Here is a 14876-nt window from a genome sequence, read left to right on the forward strand (position 1 = left end):
TCTACTTTCAGCTTACTTTATACTCCTAAGATTAAGCTTCCACTAAGTAACAAGTTAAACAAATAATAATGAGAAAAAAAAAAAACAACACTGTTCCTCCCCAGTAGACACAAGGGCTGTAAACAACCATGGAGTCTCAAAGGAAAAGTCTTTCGAAAAGAAGGAGGATGGGGCTCTGTTGTGGCACAATAGGTCAGGGTGGGCCTACAGTGCTGCCACCCCCACTCCACTGCTGACCCAGCTCTCTGCTGATGTGCCTGGGGAAGTGGGAAAAGCAGTACGAGGTGCCCCAAGTCCTTGGCCCCTGCATCTGCTCAGAGCCCGATGAGGCTCCTGTATCCTGGCTTCAGCCTGGCTTTGGCCTTCGCAGTCATCTGGGGAGTGAACCAGAGGATAAAACACTCGCATTAGCTTTCCCTCTCTGTCTCTGGAACTCTGTTTTTCAGATAAATAAAATCAATCTTAAAAAAAAAAAAAAGAAGAAGAAAGGTAAAAGTAACTTTAGCAATTAAGTGGTGATGAAGATAGCACAAAAAAGTGAAAATTAACATCTTTAAGATGTAAGATTACCATGTAATTGCAGGACTCACAATTGTTTTTTAGCTTACCTGCCAACCAAATAAACAAGAAACTATCTGAAGCATCTGCATTTTTGCTAGACTGATAGAAATGCACATCCTTAAACTTGAGATCTTGTCAATAACCTAAAAGAATAAAAGCAAATTATAATTCGTAGAGAACTGCTGTAGAAAATCTGAAAGCAATATTTTATGTAAATTACCTGAATATGATTCTCCTAAACCTGGGGCAAAGTAATAGTGCTTTCATAACCTATTATGAATAAAAATTAAAAATATAATAAAATAACGAAAAAGAAATTAAAATTGTAGACTAGAAAAGTATATAACATAAGAGAAGGGAGCAACAGAGGAATACAGAAGCCAACTGCTTGAGCCATGTAACAGGCAGGAAACTGGAATTGGAAGCAAAGGGTGGACTCAAAGGATGGACACTCTCATATGAGTTGTGGGCATTCCATGTGGCATCTTAACTTCTGTGCCAAAGGGTGAACTTGTGCATTTCATATCTTTTCTTTTTCTGAAAACATGCCATTGTCATACCATTGAAATTTGGAGATTGCTTTTCTTGTCTCATCTATAAAAATAGCTGTTGGAATGTGGATAGGAATTGCATTGATTCTGTACATGGCTTTGGGTAGTATTGCTGTCCTCATAACATTTTTTTCCAGTCCATGAGCATGGACTATCTTTCCAATTATTTTTATATCTTATTTAATTTCCTCCTGTAACATTTTATAGTTTTCAGTGTGCAAATTGTTCATCTGATTGATTAAATTTATGCTTCAGTATTTTATTCTTTGGGTGTTATTTCAAACAGAATTTGCTTTTTTAAAAAAAAGATTTATTTATTTATTTATTTGAAAGTCAGAGTTACACAGGGAAAAGAGTGGCAGAGAGACAGAGAGAGAGAGAGAGGTCTTCCATCCAGTAGTTCACTCTGCAATTGGCCACAGTGGCCGGAGCTGGGCAGATCTGAAGGCAGGAGCCAGGAGCTTCCTCTGGGTCTCCCCCACGGGTGCAAGGTCCCAATGACCTGGGCCATCTTCCGTTACTTTCCCTGTTTGTAGCAGAGAACTGGATCAGAAGTGGAGCAACTGGGACTAGAACCGGCACCCAAATGGGATGCCAGCACTTCAGGCCAGGGTGTTATCTTGCTGCGCCACAGTGCCTTTCCCTCAAACAGAATTTTCTTAATTTCTTCAGATGGTTCCTTGTTGGTCTAGATACATAAATAATTTCAGTGTACTGATCTTACATCTTGAATTTGCTGAATTTTTTTTACATTTTTTAAAGATTGATTTAATTTATTTGGAAGAACAACAGAGAGGGGGTGGGGGGCAGAGACACAGAGAGAGAGAGAGAGATCTTCCATCTGCTGGTTCACTCCCCAAATGGCCGCAAGGATCATGGTTGGCCAAGGCGGAAGCCAGGAGTTTCTTCCAGGTCTCCCATGCAGGCGCAGGAGTCCAAGGACTTGGGCCATCTTCTGCTGCCTTCTGAGGCACGTTAACAGGGAGCAGAATTGGAAGCAGAGCAGCGGGGACTTGAACCAGCACTCATATGGGATGCCAGTGCTGCAGGCCCTGGCTTCAACCTGCTGCTCACAGTGCCAGCCCCACTGCTGAATTTATATATTAATTCTAGTGAGGCATTTTGCTTGTTTGCTTTTGTTATGTAGATTCTTTAGGAATTCCTCTGTTTAGGATCAGTCTTCTAAGAAGAGTTTTACTTTTGCCTTTTCAACTTGGATGCCTGTTCTTTATTTTTCTAGCCTAATTGCTCTGTTTAAAAGTTATAGTAAATAGTTATGACCATTTTGTTTCTTTTTTTTTCTAAGGTGGAACACTTGCAGCATGTCACCATTGAATATGAAGCTATCAGTGATTTTTCACAAATGCACTCCATCACATTGAGAAATTTCCCTTCTGTTTTTAGTTAATGAATTGCTTTTTAATAAAAAGATGTTGAATTTCATTCAATTCTTTTATGCTTCCATTAAGATGACTAGAGCTGTTTCCCCCTATACATTATAAATATAGTGTATTACATTGATTGATTTTTATGTTGAATCACATTTGTATTCCTGAAAGTCCATCTTCTTGTGGTATATATTATGAATTAATTGTTAGTTCTATTATTAATACAATTTATGCTCTTGGATCCAGTTTGCTGGTATTTTGTAAAGATTTTCATGTTTATATTCCTAATGATACTGGTTTGTACTTTGATTTCTCATAGCATTTGTGTGGTTCTAGTATGGGTAGTGTTTACCTGGTAGAAGGAGTTAGAAAATGTTCCATTCTCTTCTTTGATTTGGAAGTGTTTGAGAAACACTGGTGTTAATTCTTTATTACCAGTATACTAGTGAATCTGACTAGTGCAGATCTTTTCATTTTTGGAAATTTTTTTGCTTACTGATTCAATCTCTGAACTTCTCATGGATCTATTTATATTCTCTGTTTCTTTCTGAATCAGTTGTGGAAATTTATGCTTTCCTAAAAATTGTCCATTTCTTCTATGTACCTAGTTTGCTGGTTTATAATTTTTGTAATACTCTCCATAATTATTTTTATTTTATATATTTAGTACATCTACTTTCATTTCTGATTTTACTTTCTTAGTTATTCTCTCTTTTTTCTGAGTCTTAGCAAAAGTTTGGAAAGATTACTACAAAGAGAAAGATTAAAGACAGTTGCTAAATTCAAAACTGTTCTTGAGATTTTCTTGTGCATTTAGCCAAGAAAAAAAGACATCTGATTCAGAAAGGAGATAGAATGTGATTTCTGTTATCAAATTCCATAATCTTGTATTTTTGGCTAAAACTGATGAACTGATCCTCAAGTTTATATGAAATTGTACAGGATCCAGAATCCTCATAATAATCTTTCCAAGAAGGAAAAAGTTAGAATACTCACATTTACCACCTTTAAACTTACTGCTCAACTTTGGTACTAAATGCAGTGGGTTACTAATAGAAGGCTAGCCTTATAAATTAGTGGAAGAGGTCAATGTGCAGAAATAGACCCTTATTTCTATGGTCAATTGATATTTGACAAGTATCCCATGACAATTAAATGAGAAAAGAATAATCTTTCAAACAAATTCAACTGTAGTAACAAGATATTCACAAACTCATGAATTTAAACCCATCTCAAGCAATATATAAAATTTATCTCAAAATAAATCACATGTATTATTGGAAGTGTTAAGACTATATAACACTTAAGAGAAATCATAGGGATAAAAATTCATACAATGTTTTCTTAGATAAGGTAGAAAAAAGCAGAAATGATAAAAAAATTGGATTTTATCAAAATTGATAGCTTTTGTGCTTAATGGATAACAACAAGAAAATGAAGAGGCAACAACACACTAATGGATGGAAGTAGTCTCAAATCATCTGTATGTTAAGGCACTTGCATTAGAATGTATAGATAATTCAGCAATATAAAGACAAATAATTTAAAATTGGCTACTACAGTGGCAGTTTACGTTGCCACTTGGGATGCCCACATCTGAATAATAGAATTCCTGAGTTCTGATCTGGCTTCCTGTTAATATGCATCCTAGAGGCAGTGGATGATGACTCAAGGACTGGGTCCCTGGCACATACATATGAGATCTGGTTTGAGTTCTTCTAGCTTCAACTTGACCCAGTCATGGCTGTTTGGGCATTTGGAGAGTGAACCAGCAAATGGAAATTTTCTCTATCTCTCTCTTTCCCTCTCCCTCTCCCTCTCCCTCTCCCTCTCCCTCTCCCTCTCCTTCTCTCCTCCCCTGCCTTTCAAATAAATGAAAAAGGTAAATAAATTTTTAAAAATTAGCCAAATATTTCAATAGACATTTCTCTAAAGAAGTTACATAAATTACTACACTACTTGCATTTCACTACAAATTATTTTAATTACTCTTATAATTATCTTATTTTTTGTGTTTAAATTAAGACAGTTAGTTCCAAAATTTGACATTTTAAAATGTGCCACAGTTTTTAACCCTGTTTTGACATTTTTATTTTGCTTTTCAAAAATCAGATGCTGGGGTCCAAAAATTTGTTGATAGGCCATATTTATTTCAATCTCTGGAGCCCTGGTTCAGTTACTTAGTATATAAGTTCTAGGGCTTTGGGATACTTTGTGAATGGCTATCAGAAGTGGATTGATGAATTAAGCGGTTGTTATTTCACTGCCCTGAAAACAGTGCTGCTGAGACTGTCTGAACTGTGATTTACCTGTCGGCTGGATTCTGTCTGCACTTATCATGTCCCCAAAGTGTGTGAACTCTGCGAACATGTGACTCTGCTCATGCATTATGGGCTGTACAGCGCTGTGAGGGGAAGAGTGTATGAAGATGAATAGACAAAAGCTAGACTGTTTATCTCAAGTTTATGTTTCTCTCCTCTAGTCTTGTTTGACAATGTCCTCTGTGTACAGCCTGAAGCTGAACTGTTTGACAAAGAGCTACTGCAAACTTTCATCTCTTTTGTCATTTGTAGTGTCATTTTCCTCCAATTTCATTTTAGGTGTAGTCACAGGGGATGTGAGGCACTATTTGAAGTACAAATGACTAATTTTATGAAGAAGCTATCAACATCTGCAATACACAGAACATGCCAAAATATGCCAAAGATATACAGTAGCTATTTGTATCAGCGGCTCACTCCTACTGACCTTCCAAAATATTTAACTAATGTTATAATTAAGAGGAGACAGATCCAATTATCCTCTATTAGAGGAATAAAGTTGCTATTTATCACCATCAGTAGTCTGATTAATTGTCCTTAGTAATGGTAGAAGTAAGCTGTAATTAAAAATTAAGTTCAGAAGATTTCACCAATGAAGGCTTTCTCTACATATTGATATTTCCCCACACTGCATGGCGTCACAATGATCATCTTCACCATCACCATAAGTCACCATAAGAGTCATGGGAAAAATGAGAGTTTACCAAATGTATTAATGCACTTTATGTTGTATGCATTTTTCATTTAATTAACATGAAAATCCTATCTAGTAAGAGACAGTCATTATTCTGTTTTATAGACAAGTCTTAAACAGTTTAAGTGACTTTTCCAAGGTTTCACAGCTAACAAGTACCAGAGTCACTTTACCCACCTTTCTGGAGTAAGAGTGTGGTGCCGTTAACATTTTCTGCTTTGCTTCTTATCTAAAAGCAAATGCATATGCATACTACAGTCATACATTTGTTATTCTGTCCTTGAGAGAGAGTATCACAACCCAAATTAGAACTAACTATTCAATGGACAGAGAATTTTCTTGATCAAAAGTAATAATCAGTATCAGTATTAGGAGAGAAATCTAAGACATTTGTGGCCAATATTAATGCAGTAATCAGAATTTCCTGCTACCTTTCAATGATTGCTTTTGTATTCATTTCTTTTCAATACCAATGATTTTTTAAGGTTTATTTACTTATTTGAAATGCAGAGTTACAGGTAGAGAGAGGGAAAGACAGAGACGTCTTCCAATCACTGGTTTATTCCCCAAATGGCTCCAATGGCCGGAGCTGGGCTAATCAGAAGCCAGGAGCCAGGAGCTTCTTCTAGGTCTCTCACACAGGTCCTGGGACTCAGGCACTTGGGCCATCTTCCACTGCTTTCCCGGGTCAACAGCAGGGAGCTGGATCAGTAGTGGAGCAGCCAAGGAAGCCATTTGGGATGCTGGCACTGCAGGCAGAGGCTTAACTTACTACACCACAGTGTTGGCCCCTCAACAGTGGTGTTTTACTATAAGAAATTTAAAAATATTTCATTCCTATTCTGCTACTGCTCATATATGACATTTTTCTCACAGCAATTCTAAAAGATACATAGTATTTTCACCATTTTAGAGGTTGCTCATAACCTTTCCTGGTCATTCTTATGGAAATTTGGGATTCCCATCACATCTTTGGATTCTAAAGACCATATGCTTACTTTACAAACAATATGGCCTGGTTGATACAGTTGGTATTTTTCTTCATAACCTTGATGGTAAGATTAAGGAGACAGGAAAAGTCACTGAGAAAGAAAGCGAATGATAAAAGGAAGGAAGGAAGTTTGGGGTCAAGAATAGGAGGAAACAAAGAGCAATTAGAATGGGCACTGGGGCTGAGTCTATAAAGAACATATTTTCCTGTTTATTTACTTCTTTTCCTAATCCTGGATAGAACACTGTTCCAGAAAAGGAAATTAACACTGGGATGTAATGCTTCTTATTCCAGACACTTCTCTGTCCATTGTTAGTTTTCCCTTCAACTATTTACATTAGAATTAATGTTAACTGGAGTTGGTGTCACAGCCAAATTCTTGAGCAGAGTATTGAAAGGGTGAATGTCAAAGAGAAGTTCTATTTTAAAGGATGTGAATGAATAAGAATAAAGATTAAGTGACTGTTTCTGGAAACTGGATTTGGGAAAGTGGAGGTATTGGTGCAACACAGAATCAGGTTTCTCTTTTATTAACAAATAAATTAGGGGGCCCGGAATGGTGGCACGCCAGGTTAATCCTCTGCCTGCGGCTCTGGCATCCCATATGGGTGCCGGGTTCTAATCCTGGTTGCTCCTCTTCCAGTCCAGCTCTCTGTTGTGGCCTTGGAAGGCAGTGGAGGATGGCCCAAGTGCTTGGGCCCCTGCACCCACATGGGAGACCAAAAAGAAGCACCTGGCTGGTGGCTTCAGATCAGCATAACTCCAGCCATTGTGGCCATTTGGGGAGTGAACCAACGGAAGGAAGGCCTTTCTCTCCCTCTCACTGTCTGTAACTCTACCTATCAAATAAATAAATAAAAATCTTTAAAAAATGAATTAGTACAATTTTTTGCATTTAATTATGATTTTTCACTAAATCCACAACATACTAATATGAAATTTGAGAAAAAGGATTCTCAAAAGCAGCCAGGACCAGCGCTGTGGTATAGTGGGTAAAGCCACTGCCTGCAGTGCCAGCATCCCCTGTGGGTTCTGGTTTAAGACCTGGCTGCTTCACTTCTGATCCAGCTCTCTGCTATAGCCTGGGAAAGCAGTAGAAGAAAGTCAGGTGTTTGGGCCCCTGCGCCTGTATGGGAAACCCAGAAGAAGCTCCTGGCTCCTGGCTTCAGATTGGCACAGCTCTGGCTGTTGTGGCCATTTAGGGAATGAACCAGATGGAAGACCTCTCTCTCTTTCTCTCTCTCTCTGTCTCTCTTTGTCTCTCTCCCTCTGTCTCTGCCTCTCTGTAACTCTGCCTTTCAAATAAATAAATAGAGCTTTAAAAGAAGAAAAAAAGCAGTTAGCCACAGATAAGGAACATAGCAAAATATAAAGAAAAAATAGGTTCCTGCTTTTCTGAGCCAAAGCTGGGATAGTGACTTGGCAATGGTGCATTGTGACCAGTTTTAGCATCCCAGCAAGTGCTGGTCACACTGAGAGTCACCATACCAGGGATGATTTAGTTCTCAACACATAGTAGATATTATAGGACTGTTGAAGGGACTTTAACTCTCTGTGGCAAAATGTAACAGCCACACTAATTATTCCCTTAGCCACCATGTGTTATCAGGTTGTGCCACTTTTGTAGGGTTATTCTCAGAATCAATAGTTTAACATGGGACGTCCTAAAACTGGGTAGGAAAGGAAGTAGACCACAGGCAAAAGAATTCCCATAATTGGGGTGCTGTGATTCAGCTCTTTCTCTGCTTTATGCTTTTTTTTTTTTGCCAGTTTCTGCCATGTAAATATGAGGCAGAGACCTTTGTCTTGAAAGATTTAGAGCCAGTTGGTCGGACCCCAGTTATCTCTTGAGAAGAAATCAGTGTTAATACCTTAAAACTTAGATAATTTATAAATGCACGAAATTGAAGTGCTTTAACTGATCTTATTTTTTTCACCAAAAATATGTTTTCTCCCTATGAGGACAGGTGTGTGTGTGTGTGTGTGTGTGTGTGTATAACCAAACTAATGCAGCAACAACAACAAAACCATGTCAGGATGATGGCCACTTTGGAACTAAATAATATAAAATCTTGCTATGAGATTATAGAATCTATTCCTAAGAAAGTGGGAAACAGGTATGGTGTTAGCACAAAGTGGGTGTTTTGTGGGGCAACATTTACATGGTGAAAGCAGCACTCTGTTTCAATAGAGCATTTGCATATTATTCTGACTCATGACAATTAATTACAGTGGCACAGTTGCATACATTCTTTCAGTACTGTCTCTGATTCAGAGCACGGTGTCATCATGCAGACAAAAAGCTCCAGAATAATTGCTGAGTAGCCAGAGAAAAAATGATGTGTATATTGGAAATGGAGACAATTATGTGAGAACATAAGCCTGACCATCTCTGAGTAGGAACTGAAGGACATAGCATCTTCACTATCAATACCAGAATGGTCCCAGGAGTCACCATTGGATTACATGCCTTAGGATAGCTACCTTCTAAGGTGAGTGTGTGATTGTGAAGACAGTACTTTTTATTTTTTCACATGGTTTCATTTTATTAGTTTGGCAGAAACATTCGGACAGGCTGTTAATTTACAAAAGACTTACGATAATCTTTACCAATCAGGGTGCTGTGATTCTTACTTGAGTTTATCATTTAAAAATTTTAAAATTTTGAACTCATTCATAAAAATGATACATATGATCATATTTCAAAAAGTTTGTGGGGAATTGAACTAAAAGATAAGCTTATTTGGAGGATAGAGAGAGAGAAAGGAAATTTGAAAACAACAAGATGTGCTTAGTTAGATTACTTGCCTTGGATGCTAAAATGTTGCTTGAACACTTAACAAAGATACAGATGAAAGACAAATCCTGGAGTGGGCACTGTAGTACAACAAGTTGAGCCACTGGCTGAGGATGACTACATCTCATATTGGAGTGCCTGGTTTGAGTTCTACCTCTGATTCTGATCCAGTTTCCTACTAATGTGCATCATGGGAGGCAGAAGATGACTCTCTGCTATCCTAGTGGGAGATCTGGATGGAGGTCCAGGCTCCTGGCTTCCATGTAGTCCTGCCCTGGCTGTTGCAGGTATTTGGAGAGTGAACCTGTGAATTGAAGATCTGTGTCTCTGTTTCTGTTTCTGTCCCTCTGCTTTTCAAATAAATAAGTAAACATTAAAAACAAGGCTTCCTCTACAAGATGTACCATGTTTTACATTCTAGGGCTGGGAAATTTGATTCCTTGAAAAAAAAAAAAAAACTGGTTCAAGGACAGATTATTAAATTCATTATTAAGCTGGAACTCATAAAACTTCACTGATAAAGATGTGGTTAAAATTTAAATGTGATAAGAACATTCAGTGATTTTATGATTTAAGAGAGAGAGGAATAGTCTGCAAAGTAATGAACTGAGAATCTATTTAGATTCTGCAGCCAAAGAAAATCCATTGTTTTTGTGATTTAGGTTAAATACAGACATGTAGGCCAGCGCCACGGCTCACTAGGCTAATCCTCCTCCTGCGGTGCCAGCACACCGGGTTCTAGTCCCGGTTGGGGCACCGGATTCTGTCCCGGTTGCCCCTCTTCCAGGTCTGCTGTGGCCCGGGAGTGCAGTGGAGGATGGCCCAAGTGCCTGGGCCCTGCACCCCATGGGAGACCAGGAGAAGCACCTGGCTCCTGGCTTCAGAGCAGCGCGGTGCGCCGGCCGCAGCGTGCCGGCTGCGGTGGCCATTGGAGGGTGAACCAACGGCAAAGGAAAACCTTTCTCTCTGTCTCTCTCTCACTGTCCACTCTTCCTGTCAAAAAAAAAAAATATATATATATATAGACATGTAACTTAAGTGAATTCCTGATGTGAAATAGAGCAAAATATGTGAAATAAAAAAGATGTATCAAAACACAAACACATTTTAATTTGCTGATGGACACTAATGACTTTGGGGAAGGCTAGTCTATACCACTGATAATAGATGATTGACCTCAAACAGTAAAAGTGCGAATAATGGTGTTGACCATTATTCTTTTCTGCTCTAGACTTTACGTAATCATTGGTTGCCGGATTTGGTACATATATTTCATGCCTTTATCATTATCGTCTGTCATGTGAGGATGCTGTTGAGGATGGTCACTCTCTCATGTGCTAGAGAGGTAGGTCTTCAACTGCTCTTCTCATGTAGTTATCGAGTGCCTGTCTCAGTATTTGGTGAGTTTCTATTGTGGAGTTTGTTGTTGTAAACAGCTTTGATATTTTAATTCCTAACTGGCCCCATGCAACTATCCTAAAACATTTAGTTTCATATTGCTGTGGTTTGACTTAATTTGTTAAACTGAAATTTACCCAAGGACTGCCTGGAAGGGCGTTCATAATCTGATACTTCCAGGAGAGATTCTTGGAAGGTTTAATATTTTCATGTGCTTGTGTTTCTTTCCACCCCTCCTAACAATGTGTCCTCACTAGTCTCCAAATTTACCCTGCTGCAATCCACTTTCCGTCTTGCTTTAGGGGGATTTTTCTGTTCCTTATTCCTTGTTTGAATTATACAAATTCAAATATTGCTTCTTTTGCTTAAACAGCATTTCAAACAAGGAGCTCTGTTTGTTATTTCTGATTCCTATGGCTGATGTTCTCCCAGGTTAGTCTGACTCACTTTGTTTCACTTGAGTTCCACTTGGGCCCCCCCTCCCCTACCTCACATAATGAATGGCATCTGGGATATATGGGCTTCCCATGCAGTCTCTTTTTCTCTGGTTGGTCTAATTGTCCTAATTCGTGTTGATTCACTTCCATTTTCCCAACAATCTGTTCACTGTGGGAGTCCCTGTTCCCAGCCGCCAATATGTTGCTCCTTTCCGGGATTATCATGATGAACTTTGGCTTGTCCCCCTGCTTCCAGTCCTTCCTTCAGCCTTCATACTGCCTCCTGCATGACTGTTTCTAACACTCAAATGAGATCATGTGGCTTCACATGTGGCTTGAATCTCAGGATGGAGTTCATCATTTTACCATGCTAGACAATGCTCGCTACCATTTGGCTCCTTTCTGCTTTGGGGCCCCTAGTTCACCATTCCCCACACAAACACCACCTAAATACCACTGTTCTAGAAAATGTTTCTTCTGACACCCTGCCTTCCTTTCTTAACTCTCACTTTACCTCCAGATGTGCAACTTTCTTCCCACTGCACTGTTATTTTAAATTTTATGCCCTATTTGTTTGTGACAATTTGTAGTCTTGATGTAGTACCAGGAGTTCATTGAATACAGGAACTGTGTGCTGGTTCATAAATCTTCTTGAGGAATGATTCAGTGTTTGATACTTATTTAGTCTCATAACATATTTGTGATGTTGGAAATTTAAAAAATATGGCTTAATTATTCTGTTTTGAATGGATTTTACTAATTTGATGAATGTCTTTTTGGCTTTACTGTCTATATGCAGCTCTTTATAGAGTAACTTTCTCCCAGGAACTTGAAGCCCTTTTTCTATGGAAAATTTCAGTTTTTATTTATCCTCTGTGGTGTGATAAACACTAAAAGAAACAATTATTCTTATAAAGGGAGAAGAGAATCAGAATGTGTAGCTCTGTGTCCAAGTTTTGTTATGTGTTTTATGTTTTGGGTTTTTTTGGACTCACTTTATGAGTTACTGACCCAACAGCAAAATTATGTTTCCAGGATGGTCATTTGACCTACTGGTTAAGACACCACTTGGGATACCTGTTTTCATTGTCGGAGCACCTGAGTTTGAGGTCATACTCTGCTCCAGATTCCTGAATTCACACTCTGGGCAGCAGCAAGTAATGGTTCAAGTAGTTGGGTCTCTACCACGCAAGTGGGAAATCCCAGTTGAGTTCTTAGCTCCTGGCTTGCCTTGACACAGCCCTAGCTCTTGTGGATCTCAGGGCAGTAAAATGGCAAATGGGAGAGATTTTCTTCTGTCAAATAAATTAAATAAAAAAAAAGTTTTAAAAATAGATTTATAATTCCATAACAGAATGCTGGCTCAGCCATGTGAAACCAAGCACCTCTGAAAAGCATCTTTTTCTCTTTATAATTTTTGGGGTCTGAGCAGATATGGGGATATGGAAAGAAACAACGCTAGCATGGGGCGTGTGGCCGAGATACATCGCTGGACAGGGCTGGTTGCTGTTAGTGATACTCCTATCTTTTCTCAACAGTTGCTAATATACAATTTGCCCCAAAAAGTGATGGATTATTTATGAATATATTGCCCACAGCCGTGACAATTTTAATTCTTCAAAAGACACAAGCCCTTTGGGATAGGAAAGTATGGGCTAGTACTGAGGGAGTGTTAGAGAATAGGATAACTTGAATGTGCACGGTCTGAGAAAGTGGTTGGTGCCATAGGAGACTTTATTTAGGGGGAGATACCAAGAGTTCTATTTCACATATGTTAAGTTTGAGCTGCCTAAGAAATATCCAAGGAAATATGTGAATTTGGAGACTAAAACAAGTCTAGATGGTGGATGTATAATTATCATGACATTAGATGAGATTACTTTGGGAGATTGAGTAGATAGGGGAAACAAGAGGTTGTAGCTCAGAGAAAGGAGGAAGAATCAGTAAAAAAAAAAAATTAAGAAATAGCCAGTGAGATGGAGATAGATGTTTATAATTAGTTCAAGAAAATTCTGCATTAAAATGTATTGTATATTTTTGAATATTTTGTACTAAGCCTTAGAAACTTAACTCAAGAGCTTTTCCTGTGAATAAGGGGTTGTGTTGTGATCAAATATCTTTGGCCTGCTCTACACCCAACAAATGTCTAAAGACATATTAAGAATCCAGTAAACTAAACTCAGGTGTCCAAACTCTAGATTTCCAAAGAGGAATTATAAGTTTAGTGTTTTAGCAGCCAGTCTATTTCTTGGCCTTCTGAATAGCAGCAATTTAATAAATGTTTGGGTTAATGTGTAACTGAATGGTGGTGAGAGTTTTCATATTAAAGCAGAGGGTTCCTGTTATTAGAGGTGTTATAGCTTGGCCCAAGTGACTACACATCATGGACATTGCAGCAGAGATTAGAGAATCGCATTGAGGTCGATTAGATGACACACAATGTTCATGTAGTATGAAACCCTGAAAGGAACATCTCTAGCATTCACTTCTTTTAAGTTGAGGTATGCATTTTACCTATTTGTAACAGTCCTTCCACAAAATGCTTAGAGAAATCGTCTTCCTGTGACTCTAAAGCATTTCATGAGAGACAAACTATAATTTCTTTGCAGAGAGGGAACAAGAGTTCTCCTGGGACAATACAGACAAAGGTTTTATTGTGTGTTTAAGAAATTGAATGACTCTTTACTACCTTTTTCAAATTGTTACTTTACAATAGCTCTCCTCTTACTGCGATTTTAGAAGCTTTGTGTTTCCCAAAGAAGTGTTAGAAGTACTCACTTGCCCCCATGAGTGTAACACGACAGAAAAAAAAAAAATCCCAGAAAATAAAAGCAAAACTTTGTTCATAAATGTTGGCCAATTCTAGGGTATCCAGGCCAGATCATAATGCCCAGAACTTATACTATCAAACTTGCCTTAAATATTTTCCCTGGGACCCATTTGAAGGCTACCTGTTGCTTCTATGAATGTGTGTGCATATGTAAGTGTGTGTTCATGTGTGTGTGTGTGTGTATTTGCATGCATATGTACTGATTCTCATAGACAAAGCAGCAGAACCATGGAAGCAATCATGGCACAGTGTCTTTGGCATCTGTTGAAAGCTTTGTTTTGGTGGAGAAATCATATTAACTAAAAATATTCTACTATCGCAGCATAATTATGGAACAGTTTTTTTTTTTTCCCTTAGAAAAGCTGTTCTTAAAACACCATCTTCTGGGCCTGCACTGTGGCATAGCCTGTAAAGCTACCACCTGCAGTGTTGGCATTGAATATAGGCACCAGTTAGAATCCTGTCTGCTCCGCTTCTGATCCAGCTCTTTGCTACGGCCTGGGAAAGCAGTAGAAGAAGGCCCACGTCCTTGGACCCCTGCACCAGCGTGGGAGACCTTGAAGAAATTCCTGGCTCCTGGCTTTGAATTGGCCACTTGAGGAGTGAACCAGCTGATGGAAGACCTCACTCTTTCTGCCTCTGCCTCTCTGTAACTCTACCTTTCACAAAAATAAATAAATCTTAGAAACAAAAAAAAATCACAACATTTTCTGAGGTTTTAAAATATTTATAGCCGGCAGCGCGGCTCACTAGGCTAATCCTCCGTGTTGCGGTGCCGGCACCCCGGGTTCTAGTCCCAGTCGGGGCGCCGGATTCTGTCCCGGTTGCCCCTCTTCCAGGCCAGCCCTCTGCTGTGGCCCAGGAGTGCAGTGGAGGATGGCCCAAGTCCTTGGGCCCTGCACCCCATG

At 38.9% G+C, this 14876-nt stretch overlaps 1 long non-coding RNA gene across 1 annotated transcript in view; it reads left to right on the forward strand.

Moving 5' to 3' along the window:
- The window catches only part of LOC149121928 (uncharacterized), a 352265-nt gene extending 337649 nt beyond the window's left edge, over positions 1-14616 (forward strand). Inside the window, exon 8 of the long non-coding RNA XR_016221589.1 lies at positions 14326-14616. This is a non-coding gene — a long non-coding RNA (uncharacterized LOC149121928). The remainder of the gene's footprint in view (positions 1-14325) is intronic.
- The last annotated feature ends 260 nt before the right edge of the window (positions 14617-14876 follow it).

This window comes from Oryctolagus cuniculus, chromosome 15 (assembly GCF_051225735.1).
Source record: "Oryctolagus cuniculus isolate XC-2025 breed Fujian yellow rabbit chromosome 15, ASM5122573v1, whole genome shotgun sequence".
NCBI classification, from domain to species: Eukaryota; Metazoa; Chordata; class Mammalia; order Lagomorpha; family Leporidae; genus Oryctolagus; species Oryctolagus cuniculus.